At 44.6% G+C, this 16,928-nt stretch overlaps 1 pseudogene; it reads right to left on the reverse strand.

Moving 5' to 3' along the window:
• Positions 1–13,308: 13,308 nt before the first annotated feature.
• LOC102768946 lies at positions 13,309–15,807 on the reverse strand (annotated as a pseudogene).
• Between the last annotated feature and the right edge of the window lie 1,121 nt (positions 15,808–16,928).

The following is a 16,928-nucleotide window of genomic DNA, read 5'->3' on the forward strand; positions in this document are numbered from 1 at the left end:
GACCATCCAGTAGCTATGATGTGCACTGACCACCAGGGGGGAGATGCTCAACGCAGCAGCAGAAACTAAGGCATGGAAACATGGAACAGACTGAAGAATCTCAGAGGGAAGGAGGCAGGGGGAAAGATGGAAAGAGATTAACCAAAGATCTTATATGTATGCTAGAGGCCGTGCACCAGTGGATTCCCCTGGCCTGGCCTGCAGGGATTGGGCCAAAACCAGCTCTCCAACATCCCCCAAGGGGTCCTGGATTTCGAGACGGTGCAGGCAAGGCCAAGGAACCCCACAGGTACACAAATCCATGCACCAGGCCTCTAGTTTTCAAATACTTTTCTTCATTTTATGGGCTATCTTTCTGCTTTCTTAATAGTATTATTTGCAATACAAAGTTTTTAATTTTGATGGCAATGTATCTATCTTTTATTGGTTGCTTAAGCTTTTGGTGTTATATCTGAGAAATCATATAAAATTTTTTATTTTGGGTCATGAAAGGTCAGAGAGCAACGATTATGTCTGTCTTGTTTACTATTCCCAAACTTAGCAGTGCCTAGCACAGGGGTGGGCACACTTTTTGACTCGAGGGCCACAATGGGTTCTTAAACTGGATTGGAGGCCGGAACAAAAGCATGGATGGAGTGTTTGTGTGAACTAATATAAATTCAAAGTAAACATCATTACGTAAAAGGGTACGGTCTTTTTTTTCAATAGTTTTATTCATTTCAAACGGGCCGGATCTGGCCCGTGGGCCGTAGTTTGCCCACGGCTGGCCTAGCACATAGTAGGGTCTCAAAAAATATTTGTTGAGTGAACACAGCACAGCAGGATCCATGTGCCCCAGGGCTTGTTTCCAGATGTAGAATCTCACCCTGACAACCTCTCACTTATTGCTCTGTGTCTGAGGTTTGGGTGGCTTTCTTCCTGGGTGCCTTTCCTGATATTTATGCCATTGAGTTTCTTACAAAGATGACATTTTGGTAGCAACCACCATCCTTCCCCAAAGCAAGCAGTAAGTTAAGACATTAAAGGCTGTGGGCTCCTGACACAGAGGGTGTAACACATGTGGGCCTGAGCCATAGCTGAGCCTAATGAACAATAGGTTGGGTTGAACTATGTGAAATTGCCTCTATTTAACCTATTTCGCCTAAAAAAATGGCAGTTGAGCATGGTTCAACACAAATTTTTTTTGGAATTAGATTTAACCTAAGAACATTAAAATAAATTTAGTTAAAATTTATTCTCAACAAATATTTTTTTGAGAGCCTATTATTAGGTCTAGGTACAGCACCCATTTTTCCCCAGATAGAGCAAGATGCCATTAATGGGCACATGACACACTGGCACTGCCTGTCACCTCCTTTTTCTCTTTCTGTTGTTCATCATCACCTCCACTTCCAATTCCCTTCGTTCTCTCCTTCCCAGGTGACCAAGGACTAAGATTCCTATTAGAGTAGCTGAGACCTGCCAGTGGTCATGACAGCTGCTGTAGCAGTGCCCTCTGTCCATGTGTGTTTTAGGTTCATATTTCATGTTTAAGGCCTAATGCTTTGCAAGCTGGAGATAGAGCTTTGCTCAAATTCCTTGCTTCCAAGAGATAAAGTCTTGCTGAAATTCCTTGTTTCCAAATGCTCTTTTGTCCTAAGGGAATGATAGACCTTTAATTTCTGAGGAGAACTTCTTTAGTCTGACAGATTCTTAAAAGTTCCCTGAATATTTCTTACAAATAGTTGGAACAGAGCCTGTGGGGAACACTGAGCCCCTGGTACTAGGCAGGAATCAAGGACAGGGGACATTTTGTACACAGCAAACCAATGACATTAAGTGAAGGTCTTCATAAATGATTTTTTTTTTTTTCTGGATACACCAAGAGGAATTTCTCTTGGTCAGCTTTTATTTAAGTGCTGGTAATATTTTGTTGTCACTGTAGATCTCAAGTACTTGAATGATTTGGAGTTTTTCCTTTTCTTTTTATGTCACTAAATTTACTTTTTCATTTTCTAAGTGAAACTTGATAAGCATCTTGGATAGTACAATACATTATTCATAAAGAGCTGGTTGAAGTGAGAAAATTTAAGTTAGCCATTTTCTTTAGCAATTCTACTTGTATTACAAACTGTGTGGTTTAAGTGTTGATGATCTATGCTCATGAGTAAGACATGCCTATCAGGAGGGTATTCTGCAGCAGTTTCATATTCATTTTTGCTCTTCAGGCTCTCCTTTCATAATTGCTGTGCTTTTCTTGTGTACCATATAAGGTCCAAGATTTCAGTAGGACAGTAAAATTTTACAATTGAAGAGGCTGCATTATAATCAACTTCAAAGGCTGATTCATAAAAATTGGAGGTCATTTAAAGTTTTGAATGGCAAAATTCTGATTGTTCTTCTAAATGCTTTTAAGGCCTTATCGGCTTGACAAGTATTAACATTGGGATTCGCAAGAGTGCTATATGATGGGTTACATTGAGTCTTGGAAAGTTCATGAGCACTTCATGACTTTTAAGTCTCAGGGCCTCACAGTGGGTGAAGCACATCCTAAATAATAAAAGCATAATATGCTAAGTGTCAGACTGATTGGTCGACCTCAACCAGTCACTATGATGTGCACTGACCACCAGGGGGCAGACGCTCCTACTGGTAGGTTAGCTTGCTGCTGGGTACCGGCAAATCAGGACTGGGCGAGAGGGCCAGACATGCCCTGGAGCCTTCCTGCGATCCCTCCCCAGCCAGCCAGCCCCCATTGGCTCTGATTGCCAGCCAGGCCGAGGGACCCCACCCATGCACGAATTTGTGAACCTGGCCTCTAAGTGTTTAATAAGACTCGGCTTGCAATTCAATCTGCCACCTCCCAGATTTGAAGGGTGGATCTTTGGGGTTTCATGCCCTTATCCTATCTGATCTTTTCCCCAGGTTTTTTCCTCTCTTTGATGGTGCCATTTGAGTGGTGCTATCACTCCGTCTTGCTGGATTTCTACTTTTCTTGCTTCCTTCAAGGGGATCATATTCCTTCTAATGCCCATAAGGTCTGTGTGGTCACTCGGAGATGCTTCACACGCTTGCCAAAAGTACTTTGGGAAGTTACTTGTTACAATTGTCTTTGAGTTCTACCTTGAATTGTTCTTTGAATTTTAAAGCTTTTGAAGAGACACCTTCTAATTTATTTGCTTTCCCCCAGAGACTACCAGTGTTAGCAAAACAGAACAGCATTCTCCTGCTTGGTCTTCTCCACTACTGAGCTCTAAACCAGCCATCTCTTGCAACCTCCATCCCCAAACAAACAAGAAAACGACTGCAAAAATGTAGGCAATCCAATGTCCAACATGTGACTTAGATAGGAGAAATAATAGCAGAGTCAGGAAAAGGGAAAAAGATCGACTCCACGTAGAGAACAGACAGCTGGCCATGAACTTTGGGAGCAAAGTGTTAGAATCCTTAGTTTGAAAATCGAGGCTCTGCAGGGAAATTGAATGAGGCAATGCTCCACCACCTGTTCAGCTGTCTCTATACTGGACCTGGCACACCATAGGAATTCCATCTTTTTCCAAATATCTTCAACCAGATGACATAGAGCATGAGGGGTTATGCTAGTGTGAATCCTCAGTTGGTTCCACGGCACTGTTGGGGAAAACATGGCCTTTGCATGTCTCTCAGTATAAATAGTGTTTCCCCCATGTCAGACCCTGGCTGCTCCAAATCTAGTTAGAACTAAAGGTTACCAAATGTTACAGTACACAGGTAGATATTAATGGAAGAGAAGGGAGACAGACATCTAATTTAAGCTGGATTAACTAGGAAGGGCAGCTTCACAGACCTCCAGGGGACAGCCACACCCTCCCTCAAATGGATGCTAATCCCCAAGCAGGCAGGAAAGATGGCTTTCCAATCTCCCCAAGGAACAACTGTCCTGTTGCCATAGACTAACAGGGAAAGGGGACAGATAAACAGTGAAGGGAAATTCCTCTGCTGAGACATGCTCAGTAGAAGCTAAGATGGTACAGGGGGTGGTCCTTTTACTATGAGGCATGCACAGTAGGAGCAAAAATGGCACCATCAAAGAGAGGAAAAAACCTGGGGAAAAGATCAGATAGGATAAGGGCATGAAACCCCAAAGATCCAGGAAAGGGATTGGATAGTTTGAAAAAAAGCCTGCTCTTCCCCAAGCCCAAGGAAACATAATTAAAGCTTAACAAAGACCCAGGTCTTGCGCGCACCCTCTCTCCCTTTAGCAGCCACATGGGCTGAAGCGCACGCAGCACCTATTGCAGGCCGGAAGGGAACAGGTTAAGCTATGCTACTGGAGCCTCAGATGCTCTGGGTCCTGGCCCTCCTCCTGGGCTTGGAGAGGACAAGTGCAGGCCTGCGGCCCCAGAGGCTGGACTTCTTAGCTGAGCCACCTGGTTGTGAATGAGACATCCCCTGAGCCCTTCCTTTGTTTTCGCTCCAATAAATCTTGCCACTGTACCTCACATCCTCCTAGGCATCCCTGAAAATGCATTATGTATCCCTGAAACGCATTTTCTGTGAAACCATAGAAAAGTCCTATTTCTTCCAGCAACACAACCCTTCTTCTTGTAGATGAGGAAACTGAGGCCCAGGAAGGGTGCATGGCTCATAAAAGAGCATGAGGCAAGATCACGGGAAGATCCTTGGCAGTCCAGAAAGTTTGACCTAATGATATTATGGAGAAAACCCTCTCTCGGCAATAGAATTCAACCTCAGACAATTTTGCTTGCTTGCTTGTTGTCTGTCAGTTAAAATATTTCTGTGATCCTTGCCCTGCGACGGATTTTGGGGGCCGAGACCACTGAAGGACAGTCCTGAAGCACAACAGATGGTCACCAGGTGTCGGTGGGACTTTGTTTTGCCTGAATGGGGCATAGAAAATGAGCACAGAGGTAGATTATTCACAATCACGGAGAGAGAAGTAGGAGCTTCAGACAGACTTGGTCGGGATGAGCAAAAGAAGGGAGGAACTTAGGAAGAGAACACAATTGCCTCAAAGTAATTATGTTAAATTTCTGCTGCATGTGAAATATAAATTCTTTCCCCATTAAATCGTCTGTAAAAATGTTTCTCTTACATGAATATGATGTTGAGTCTATTTAAAGGGGAGGGGCAGTGCAAAGGGCTGGGTATGGATGGCCTCAAGGTGGGGACAGGATGAAAACAGGATAAGCTTTGTTCAACTGCCTGGGCTGCAGGGAGAATGCAGCCCCACCAGCATTTCTGGTTTTACTGGTGAGGCTCCTGAGGGACCCAGAAGAGAAAAAATGGCCAGGAGTTTTTCAATAGAGTTGGAAGGGTCCATGGAGGTGAAGACCCAACCTACCACCTTCCAGAAGGGAATAAGCGTTTCCAGACCATTATAGATTCTAGTGGAAGCTGGCTACTCAGAGGTCACCATAGGGACCTCTAGAAGTAATGTAACAAAGAAGCTGCCAAAGTGTTCTCTTCCGGAGTGTTTGAGCTCTTGCTTCCCAGCATATGTTGTCAATTTGGCTCAAATTAACTCATAAAACGTACCTACAAATGTCCCAGGAGTAGAGGAGGATAAACACCTTTCCTTACTGGCTGCCTGGGCTGTGAATAGGAAGGGGCGGTGACTACACACGGGCACTGGGGGTGTTAGAAATGGTCTAAAATTGGATGGGGGTTATGCTTGTACCAGTACCACTCTGTAAATTTGGCAAAACTGAATCATTTGCTTAGAAAGGGTGAATTTTATGGTATATCAGTTCTACCTCAATAAAACTATTTGAAAATAATAACAAAAACATTTCTCTGTAGACTTGGATGTTTCTTATGTCGACAGAATTCAAAGTTTTGTGGCCAAATGAGTGCTTCTCCAATTTTAGACCAGGCAATGCCCAGACAAGGAAGTACAGTCCACTGTACCTACACCTTGTGTTATCCTTCAGTTACAGATGATGGAACTCCCACTATGAAACTGAGCATCCGGTACGTCCCAGAGGAGCACCAACTGACACAGCACAAAATACAGGGTGGCACTGACTTCTCATGAAGGCACAGTGGTGAGGGGCACCTCCAGGTGCTTTGTGTGTCCGGGTTGTGTGTCCCTGGGCCCCCAGTGCTTGAGAAGTGCTGGCCTGTCGAGTGGTGCTAGAGAAATATTTATGGAAGAATGAAAATATGAAATGTTAATTTTCTTGGTGTCCTGAACTAATGAATACTACATTTGATATTTTACTTGCATAAACTCTACAGCCCCAGGTAATGCAGGGAAGCCAAATTTGAATAAATATGCTACTTAAATCCTAAAACTCACAAATTTAGAGAATCAAATCAAGACCAGCAAGCAGAGTGCCTGGTAGCCTTTTCCCTTGCCTGACCCCTTTGTTCCTTGAAGGTCCTAATGGTCATTTCCACTCACCATCACCCCTCAGCCTCTAAGCCTGTATCCCTGTTACCCTTTCCCATTGCCAGTGGATTAAGTCCAAGTCATCTGAGATAAGCTTGGAGGTCAGTATTGTCAGCTCCACCCAGGCCCCAGCACCTTTATGAAAGTGCCAAATCCCTGTGAGCTCCACAGCTGGGTGCCTGCTCCTTTCCCCTTCTAAGCGGGAGCTGGCCATAAGGCCTGCTGTGAGACATGACAACTGAAGCAAGGAAAGGAGACTAATTCTTCTCCTGCCCATGTGATGGAATGAGGAAGTTCACCATTGCTTTGTCAGTGTCAAGGAAACAGAACAAAACACACAAACACCGAAAGAATAATCCCAAACTCTTCCTGTTGGTAAATCCTTTTTACAAGATCATTTTCACCGATTTAGCTGTGAAATTTGTAACTCGATCAGGCCTGTGAAGAATTAGGTAAGACCCCGAAACTGAGCCTACCTCGGCCACATTCCGAAGCTCAGCACTGATGGCCAACCAGGGATGTGCAGTTTTATTTTTTTCCTTGGGTTTGAGTACAAAACCTCAGTGTGATGTTTGGGTTGGAGGTGTGACACAGGTCATATTGAGAGGGTTAACTTGAAATGCACGCAGATAGGGCAGGCGTCCAGCGGAAAACAAAAGCAGGTGGAACATAGGCAGGGGCAGACACAGCAGTTTGAGCAAGCTTAATTACAGAAACCGAACCAGCAGAAATAATAAAATGTTTTGGACACAGAGCGGAAGGCATGGGAAACCAAGGGAGGGCCTGCAGCAACAAGGTGTACCTACACGTAGAAACAGAGAAAGTTCAGGTCCGTTGCTGGGCAAGAACAATGAAGGAAGCAATCGGATGACGACACAGAGCAGGCTGGTAGCAAATATATACCCCTGGACTACAAGGCTTAAGGGGGCAGCCCATTATTGGCCCCCCGTCCTCGTGAGGGGAGTCTGAATCTGCTTGTAATAAATTTCCCACAGTTTTGCTTAAATCTTCTGGTCCACAGAGCTCAATCTTCATGAGACATGACACCGGGAAAAACCCTGGGCTCACTATTCCAGTTATCAATATCTCCAAAGCAGTGGAAACATGGAAATGAGGCAAGTGTTTCTGGTTTTTAGCCCTTGTGGGGACCACTGAACTAGCTTTTTCTCAGCACCCGGACAGAAATGGTCTTCATGCCAAGGGACAATGTCCAGGACTAATCAGGTTGAAGCAAAGCCACAAAAGTCAACCATCACCAAACATTCGCTAATACCCATTTAGGTATTCATTTGGTCCTTATGATGCTTGAACAGACTATGTGTTACACAATCTCTAGAATAATCCTGGGATATTCATTCACTCTGTTGAGGGGGAGAACAAATTTGGTCCTTTTTTGTCCTAAGAGGAGATGAGCGCAGGAGCTCCAGGTGGTTAGCATGAAGTAGAGACAAAGCGATCAGTTCTCTTCGTTTTTCCCCACACTAGCACTCTGCTTAGCATTTGAAACACCAGGTGAGGACTTGTGAGAGGCAGCCCCTTTCTCAATTGTTAGTGGTGCTGAGGGATAAACAGAAGGACATTCAAAAACCGAGGTGAGTGAATTAATTATTAAACAGCCTAGCACGATCAATACAATATTGCTGGTGTGTTTCCTTGTAGATATTTCTGGAGTTTGCTTCAATATTTAATTTAACCCCAAACTGTAGGTCATTAGAAAATGTGTATTTCAGGTTACCACAAGACACAGCTTGCATTATGTGGTTGCACCACAGAAGGACTAAAATTCTGGATGCAGATTTTGGGTCTGGTAGCTATCGTTTTAAAGACTTCCCCTTCAAGGAAAGGTTAAAAGACACTTTCACATGCTTTTCTCATTTCTGCCTTAAAAAAAATACACAAGTTGGCTTATTACTTCATTTGTAAATTCTTCTTAAAGAATTGCCAAAGAATCTGGTGTGATAGGGTCTTTGTTAAAGATTGTAAGAAACGGAGTAATTAACATCAAAGTGCTGTGCCATGTGCTTCTCATTATTGGTATGCAAACAATGAGACCAAAGAGGGAGAAAAATGTTTGTGATTTTGGTGTAATTGACGATGTAAAGGTAGCATTCTGCTCAAGGACATGTGACTGGATTGCTTTCTTGGCTGGGGAGGGGGACATTAAAATTTTTTAAAAATTGATTTTCGAGAGAGAAGAAGGAGGGAGAGAGAGAGAGAGATCGATTTGTTGTTCCACTTATTTGTTGATTCATTTGATGCATTCATTTGCTGATTCTTGTATGTGCTCGGACCAGGATTGAACCCATAACCTTGGTGTATCGGGATGACACGCTAACTCACTGAGCTCTTGTGAAGACTTTTTTACTTGGCCTCAAAAAAACAAACAGAACCCCCGACACATTTAATTTTCATTCTTTTGAAATTTGTTGGATTATTTCATTGAAGGATTGAATGAATTTGCCTCCTCCCCAGGCCACGCCTCTCTCTGAGAGGAGTGATGGATGAGGCGATCAGGATGTCTGTTGCGAGCACTCCTTGGAAATAAAGTCACAATTTCACATATTGACATGATTTGTGTTTTTGTTTTTTTGTTAATCCTCACCCGAGGATATTTTTCCATTGATTTTTAGAGAGAGGGAAAGACAGAGAGAAACATCGATGTGAGAGTGACACAATAATTGGTTGCCTCCTTCATGAGCCCTGACCAGGGAGGGCCCGGGTGGGGAAGGAGCCTGCCCTTGACTGGAATGGAACCTGGGACCCCTTGATCCCCAGGTCAATGCTCTATCCACTGAGCCAAACCAGCTAGGGTGTTTTGTGTGTGTGTGTGTGTGTGTGTGTGTGTGTGTTTAACACAGTTGCTCAGAAGAGCAATATCAAAATGTCTTTGTTTGCTTCAAAACGTGCATATCAAAGCAGCTTCCCAAATGTTCCTTTTTCATTCTGAGGAGTGACAGGAAGGCCCTCCTTCCACACATGTTCTTCCTATTGTGTCACTCTCACCATTTGAGGATTTTATTTTATTTTTTAATTTTGTTTTATTGCTTAAAGTATTACAAAGGGTAGTACATATGTCTCCTTTTCCCCCCCTTGACCTTCCCCCGGCCTCCCCTAGCCCCCAGTGTCTTGTGTCCATTGGTTATGCTTATATGCATGCATACAAGTTCTTCAGTTGATCTCTTACTCTCCTCTCCCGCCCCCCCAACCCTCTCCGGCCTTCCTTCTGTAGTTTGACAGTCTGTTTGATGCTGCTCTGCCTCTGTATCTATTTTTGTTCATCAGTTTATAATGGCCTTTATTATCCATAAATGAGTGAGATCATGTTCCTTCTGGTCTGAGTCATTATCCTGCTTTTAGACAGGGCAGCCTTTACTAGTCATCAACACCTCCTGTATTAACTTCCTGTGGCTGCTGGAACAACGTACCACAAACAGGGCAGTTAAACAACAAAAAGTTATTGTTTCACAGTCTGGAGGCCAGAAGTCTAAGATCCAGGTGTCAGCAGGGCCCTGCTCCCTCCAGCAGCTCTAGAGGGGATCTTTCCAGTTCCCTTCCAGCTTCTGGTGTTTGCTATCCATCTTTGTAAAGACATCACTCCAATCTCTGTCTCCATTGTCATATGGCCTCCTCTCTCCCTCCGTGTGTGTGTGTGTGTGTGTGTGTGTGTGTATGTATGTATCCAAATTTCCCTCTTATGAGGACATTTGTAATACTGGATTAGGTGTGACCAGTATTAGGTGTGACCTCATCTTAACTTGATTACATCTGCAAAGATCCCAAAAAGACCACATTCACAGGTTCTGATTGGACATGACTTTGGGGGGACACTATCCAAACCTGTGCACCTACCACTGTCCTTCCAGTGTGGCAGCCAGAGGGCAGTGATGATATTCATGAGGCAGGACATGTGGTCAAGGCTGTAGACACTGCTTAGGGAGGAATAGGACTGCCGAAGTGTTCTCTGAGGTGTGGCTTTGGGGCCTATGGTATGGGAGACAATGACAAAGGCGCAGGAGCTCAGAAAAGAAATATCATCCAATTTACTTCTGCCTTGGACCGTGCATTCCAACCAGCTCACAAATTTCCCATAACTCAACGCTGCCCACTATGCTGACTGAACCAGAGGAGGACTGTGAGTAAGTGCCTGTCTGAGTCAGGGTGGAGGAGGTCTGTCGCCATTGTCCCGAATCAGTGTAGGCAGGAACCACTGTGGGGCATCTTCTCAAGCCCCATGCTGGTATTTGACTTTGTGCTTGATGTTCATAGCTATGCCTAAATAGGATTACTTTTTACTAATTTTAAATAAGGTTGCTGTTTTAAAAATATTTTTTTATTGATTTCAGAGAGGAAGGGAGAGGGAGAGAGAAACATCAATGATGAGAATCATTGATTGACTGCCTCCTGCATGCCCCCTATTGGGGATTGAGCCTGAAACCTGGGCAAGTGCCCTTAACCGAAATTGAACCCAGGACCCATTAGTCCACAGGCCAAGGCTCTATCCACTGAGCAAAACTGGTTAGGGCTAAGATTGCTTTTTTAAAAAAATATATATTTTATTGATTTTTTACAGAGAGGAAGGGAGAAGGATAGAGAGTTAGAAACATCGATGAGAGAGAAACATTAATCAGCTGCCTCCTGCACATCTCCAACTGGGGATGTGCCACAACCAAGGTACATGCCCTTGACCGGAATCGAACCCGGGACCTTTCAGTCCACAGGCTGAAGCTCTATCCACTGAGCCAAACCAGTTTCGGCAAGATTGCTTATTTTTAAATGAAGAATGTGTTTGCATTTTAGCTGTATGCAAAACTTCAATGTGTTAATGAAAAGCAAATTCCAAATATCTATAAAGTAACATTCAAATCATTTACTAAATTGTCTTGTGAATGCTATAATTTCTGTTTCTAGTTCTGAAACAGGATACATTAAGGGGGCATGCGGGATCCAGCCCCAGTAGGTCCAGGGGTTCCCAAAGGTGTGGATGGAGTCGGTGAAGAAGGAATGACACGGAGACAGCAGCATTCAGTTGATCATCACAGCGAGGTTCTTTTTTTATTTTTGTCCTGTTACATCTGTATTTATACAAGTTGATTTTAATCCTATCCATTCTATTCCAAAGGTTAGGGCGTTTGTTATCTTCATTCCAAGGTTGTTTGTAGTTAAAGTGATTAACTACCCGCCTGGTATTTAGTTAAGGGGTTTTACTGATGCCCTTCCTTTGTCCTGTTAATCCCTAACTGCAGGGAAAAAATCCTCACCTGGGTAAACAACCTTTTTTGGGGAGGTGGTCCTGTTTAAAACACATAGAGCTAAGAGGGGAAGCAAACATATGCCATATATGCCAGGTCCCTTGAAACATAAGCTGTGCAGATGTTTCTTCCCTACAGCGACTGTGTCAAGCAGCAAGGGTGGACCGGCTTCCAGCAAATTCCCTCTTTTTTTTATTTTTTAAAGGATAACGCGTAAAAATCAGCGGCCACCTCTCGGATTGGGAAATAAAAAAGGGGGAATTTGCCCAAACTGACAACACCTCAAGAGTCACCAAGTTCTATTGCATTCTTTCACTTGGATCTCTCTCTCAGTCTTTTTGTGGAGAGGGGGTAAGAAAGAACTTTTTCTTGAAGATGCTAAACAGTGGCATCAAATGGACAAAATGTTTATCAAGAGACTTTAAAAATCTAGGACCGCAAGGAATCTAGGACACATACAAGTAATTCAGAGGTATACTTCTGATCTGGGGCAAATTCTAGACTAAAGAAATGATCATCTTGGGTAAATGTTACAATAGATGAAACGAAGTACAGAGCCTGTTTCCTTATCTGTTAAATGGAGGGAAAAATTCTACTCATCTTGCAGAGTTATTGGGAAGATTAAGTGAGTTAATAAAGGTAAAGCGTTTTCATCACACACACATAAACACACACACACACACACACACACAAGGAAACTAAGCGCAGTTTTTTGGTGAGGTTTTTTTAAAATATTTTATATTTTTTTTTTTTTTTTTTTTTTTTTTTTTTTTGTGTGCGGGGGTAGGGGAGGCCGGGAGATTGTCAAGGGCGGTGGAAAAAAGGAGACATATGTAATACTCTTTGTAATACTTTAAGCAATAAAACAATAAAAAAAAAGACTCAAGACCTGTTTGTGACTTTGCCAACAGGTAAGTTTCCGAGGCTTAACCCAAAATAAAAAAGGGGGAATTTGCCCAAACTGACAACACCTCAAGAGTCACCAAGTTCTATTGCATTCTTTCACTTGGATCTCTCTCTCAGTCTTTTTGTGGAGAGGGGGTAAGAAAGAACTTTTTCTTGAAGATGCTAAACAGTGGCATCAAATGGACAAAATGTTTATCAAGAGACTTTCAAAATCTAGGACCGCAAGGAATCTAGGACACATACAAGTAATTCAGAGGTATACTTCTGATCTGGGGCAAATTCTAGACTAAAGAAATGATCATCTTGGGTAAATGTTACAATAGATGAAACGAAGTACAGAGCCTGTTTCCTTATCTGTTAAATGGAGGGAAAAATTCTACTCATCTTGCAGAGTTATTGGGAAGATTAAGTGAGTTAATAAAGGTAAAGCGTTTTCATCACACACACATAAACACACACACACACACACACACACAAGGACACTAATATATATATTTACTCACCAACTGACTCTGTCTGAATTTCTTTCTTTTTTTTAATATATTTTATTGATTTTTTTTTTTTTTTTTACAGAGAGAAAGGGAGAGAGATAGAGAGCTAGAAACATCGATGCGAGAGAAACATCAATCAGCTGCCTCCTGCACAGCCCCCAGCGGGGATGTGCCTGCAACCCTGCACATGCCCCTGACTGGAATGGAACCCGGGACCCCTCAGTCGGCAGGCCGACGCTCTATCCACCGAGCCAAACCGGCTTCGGCTTTGGTGGGGTTTTTCGTTTGTTTGTTTTTGTTTGTTTGAAATGTCCTACTATCACCTTCAGCTATCAATCATTTCTGATAGCTCAAGCAGAAGGTCATCTTCGTCTTTCCCAGGATCCAGGTCGATCTCAGCTTCAATTTGCCTCCTGAAATCTCCCCTATCAGTTCCTCAAAACCATCCTCCACAGAGAGGGGGGGCTCTCCTGTGGAAGCGGTGCTGAGTCGGCGAGTTTTCGTGGCCATCTGGCACGAGGAAGGGCCGGAGATTTCTGGTGGAGAGGGCTCTGACGAGGATTGGGCTGGAGGCAGCACAAGACTGTCTCTGGGTCCCTCTGTCTCAGGCCCAGTGACCGCTTTGTCCTCAGAGATGAGCGGGACCACAGCCATGGCTGCTTTTTCGGCCGGGCTTTTCTGCAGGACCAGCTGGCGCGGAGCGCTCCCCCGCTGCCCTGACAGCAGGGTGGGTCTCCGCTGCCTTGCGCTTGGGGGCCAGTCTGGGGGGAGAGACCACTTGAGCCACAAACGGCTTCACACTCGCTTTGGGTTTCCCTTTGACCCTTTCCTCCAAGGTCTGTGCCGCACACTTCGCATCCAATGTTGAGTCGCCGGTCCCTGGGGTTTCCACCTCTGCCCTCTGGGATGACTCGGTGGGAAGCCGCTCTGTCAGGCTCCGTGTGATGCTCGGCGCAGTGGGTTCCTTCTCTGTAACCGTTCTAGCGCAGTGGTGCTGTTTGCCACGTGGTCGGAGAAGAACTAGAGGCTGTCCGCCATGGGGGCCTGGCTGTTTCTGTATGTGCATTTCTTGCGTCGTCTCACATTTCTTGACTGGCATTTTAATGCCCCCTCCTGTTGTCTCATTTGAAGCCTCTTTAGCCTCGATTCTAGCAACACTGATCTCACATGCAACTTCACTTTCTTCTTGAAGTTTCTTCTCGTCTTTTATACCTGACTTTTCGGTGATCCGGAGAAGCCCCCTCGCCCCCAGGGTGGCCCCTCTGGCGGGCGGGGAGCTGGGGCTGCTCTTGGAGCCCTGCGGCACCCTCCGCGCCTTCTCCCGTTTAATTTCCTCCAGCGCCTTGACATGCACCTCCTGCACAGACTTTGTTCTCCCTGCAGGCTCCTCTGCTTGTCCTTTCTTGGCCACCGTTGGTGGCAAAACCGATGCTTTTTTAGTATCACTGTCCGTCTTTAACTTGCCGCAGGCAGCATCCTTTTTGCTTTTCTGTCTCTCTGCTTCCAGCTGCCGGTGTTTCTTTTCAGCCAGGATGTCAGAGGTTTTGATTGGAACGGTGGAAGAGCTTCTTGCTCCTGAAGTAGGATCATCAGCTTTTGAAGGGCCTCCTGCCTTGAGTTTAGTTTGCAATTCTTGGCGTTTCTGACTGGCTCTTTCCAGAAGGATTTCTGCTAATGTCTTCACGTGGATCTCGCCAACGTCAGTAACTCTCTCTGCTGCCTCCTCGTTGTTCTGACCAGCTGACTCACCTAATCGTTCCTTTAGAGACTTGGAAACTTGAACTCTCTTTGGTGTTGTGTCAGTTTCTGAAGCATCAGCTTTCTTCCCTAGCCTCTGTGCAAGGCTACGCTTAGGTGGAGGACCACTATCACCACCTTCAGAGAGTTTTCGCTTCCCCAGTCTCTCGGTGAGACTCAGTCTTATCAAGGGTTCTTCTCCTTGTTTGTTGGAGAGAGTTCCTGTCCTCACCGCAGTCCGGACATTCTCTTTTTTGGGACCTGGAAGGGGCTGAGGCCGGAGTAAAAGACTGGAAACTCCTGGTGAACCTTCACCTTGCTTCTTGGACCTTTCCTGCATTTTCTTTGACTTAATTTCCTCAAGAGTTTTCATGCCAACATTCAAACGTTCACCTTGTTTTAAACTGACCCCGGGTTTCCGGGCAGAAGCCCCTCGTGATCCATTATGAACTTTGGGAGTTGGTTGCAGGGTTGATGTTTTGGTTTCATCACCTTCCTCAGACAACTGATCATCATCGTCTTCATCATCATCATCATCATCTGCAGCATTGATCACAACTGGCGGATGTGTGGGGGTAGGAAAATTTTCTGAACTTTCTACTTTCATCACACTTCGCAGTTGAGGGGAGGGATTGGACTGGACAGACAATTTGTGTTGTTGAGCTGTGAGCTGGGAAGCCTTCACTTCCTCCTCTGGTGACTCAGGCACAGTGGGCAACACAGTTTTGCTTGGAGGTAGAAAAAGGCCATCCACGTAACGTCCTCTGTTGTGATGAAAAGCACAGTGTAGCTTTTGGCAACCCCCTGGTTGATTTTCCCAGTAACAAGGAATCTCACTCCGTTTTTTATCAATCTCCATGTGCCGAAACCTGCACACCCGGCGAAAACAGCGTCCTTCTTGCCATAATGTGCAAACAGTTTCGTTTCCTAGTGCAGCTGCACAGTGACGGAATGGACAGCTGTCACCTTTGGTACATGTAGAATAGAAAAAAAAATAGCAGTCTTCTCCTTGATGACGCATGCTGGGTAGATCCTGAGATCAGGAATGGCTTCTTGAAAACAAGCCACTGCTTCCTCAAGCTGAGGACCAGCTTCAAGTCCTCTTGAAATGGACTTAGTCTCCAAAAGACAACTCAGTAACAGAAATCGCCTTTAAAATGTAATGATTAGCTGGTTGCCCTCAACAAGAACATCTGTGTCTTCACTGAGTTCCAATCTATCATGCACTTAGTACTGGCCAATTTTCCAGGAAATTTCTGGGCAGGGAATATCCCCACATCGAACCGAGGACACTATCGCCGGCTCCCGCTTGCTGCCACGTCTTTCTTCTTTCTTAGCCGCTGCCCTCTGCCACTGCCGGGGTCCAGCCCCAGCAGGTCCAGGGGTTCCCAAAGGCGTGGACAGAGTTGTCGAAGAAGGAATGACATGGAGACAGCAGCCTTCAGTTGATCAGCAGCCTAGCCAGGCTCTCTAGTCAGGTTCTCCAGCCAGGTTCTCTTTTGATTGTCCTGTTACATCTGTATTTATACCATTTGATTTTAATCCTATCCATTCTAAGCTACAAGGAAGTAACTGAAGGAGATTATCCTAAATAAAGATTATGTAGCTGAAGTGTGATTGTTTGTAGTTAAAGTGATTAAACTACCCGCCTGGCACTTAGTTAAGGGGTATTACTGATGCCCTTCCTCCGTCCTGTTAATCCCTAACTGCAGGGGAAAAGAATCCTCACCTGGGGAAACAACCTTTCTCCAGGAGGTCCTGTTTAAAACACATAAGAGGGGGAGCAAACATATGCCATATATGCCAGGTCCCTTGAAACATGAGCTGTGCAGATGTTTCTTCCCTGCAGCGACTGTGTCAAGCAGCAAGGTTGGACCGGCTTCTGGCAGGGGCATTAAGGTACTTTTTTATAAAATCCAATTAATTTCAAGAGTAAATTATTTTTAGCAGTAAGGGAGACACCATGTGGAAAAGATCTGACTTAGCAAATGATTGACCAGTCAGTTAGAGTCTAATGATTTCAGTTTTTGTGAATTGTTGATCCTTTTCTAGTTCTTCTGAGGGTTTAGAGGTTGCATGGAAGAAACAAACTTTCTTCTACCCTGCTATGTTCTTTCAGCTGGTCTATAACTCAAATAGACATGAGACAGACTAACAAGAGAAAAATGACCA

This window comes from Myotis davidii, unplaced genomic scaffold, assembly GCF_000327345.1.
Source record: "Myotis davidii unplaced genomic scaffold, ASM32734v1 scaffold242, whole genome shotgun sequence".
NCBI classification, from domain to species: Eukaryota; Metazoa; Chordata; class Mammalia; order Chiroptera; family Vespertilionidae; genus Myotis; species Myotis davidii.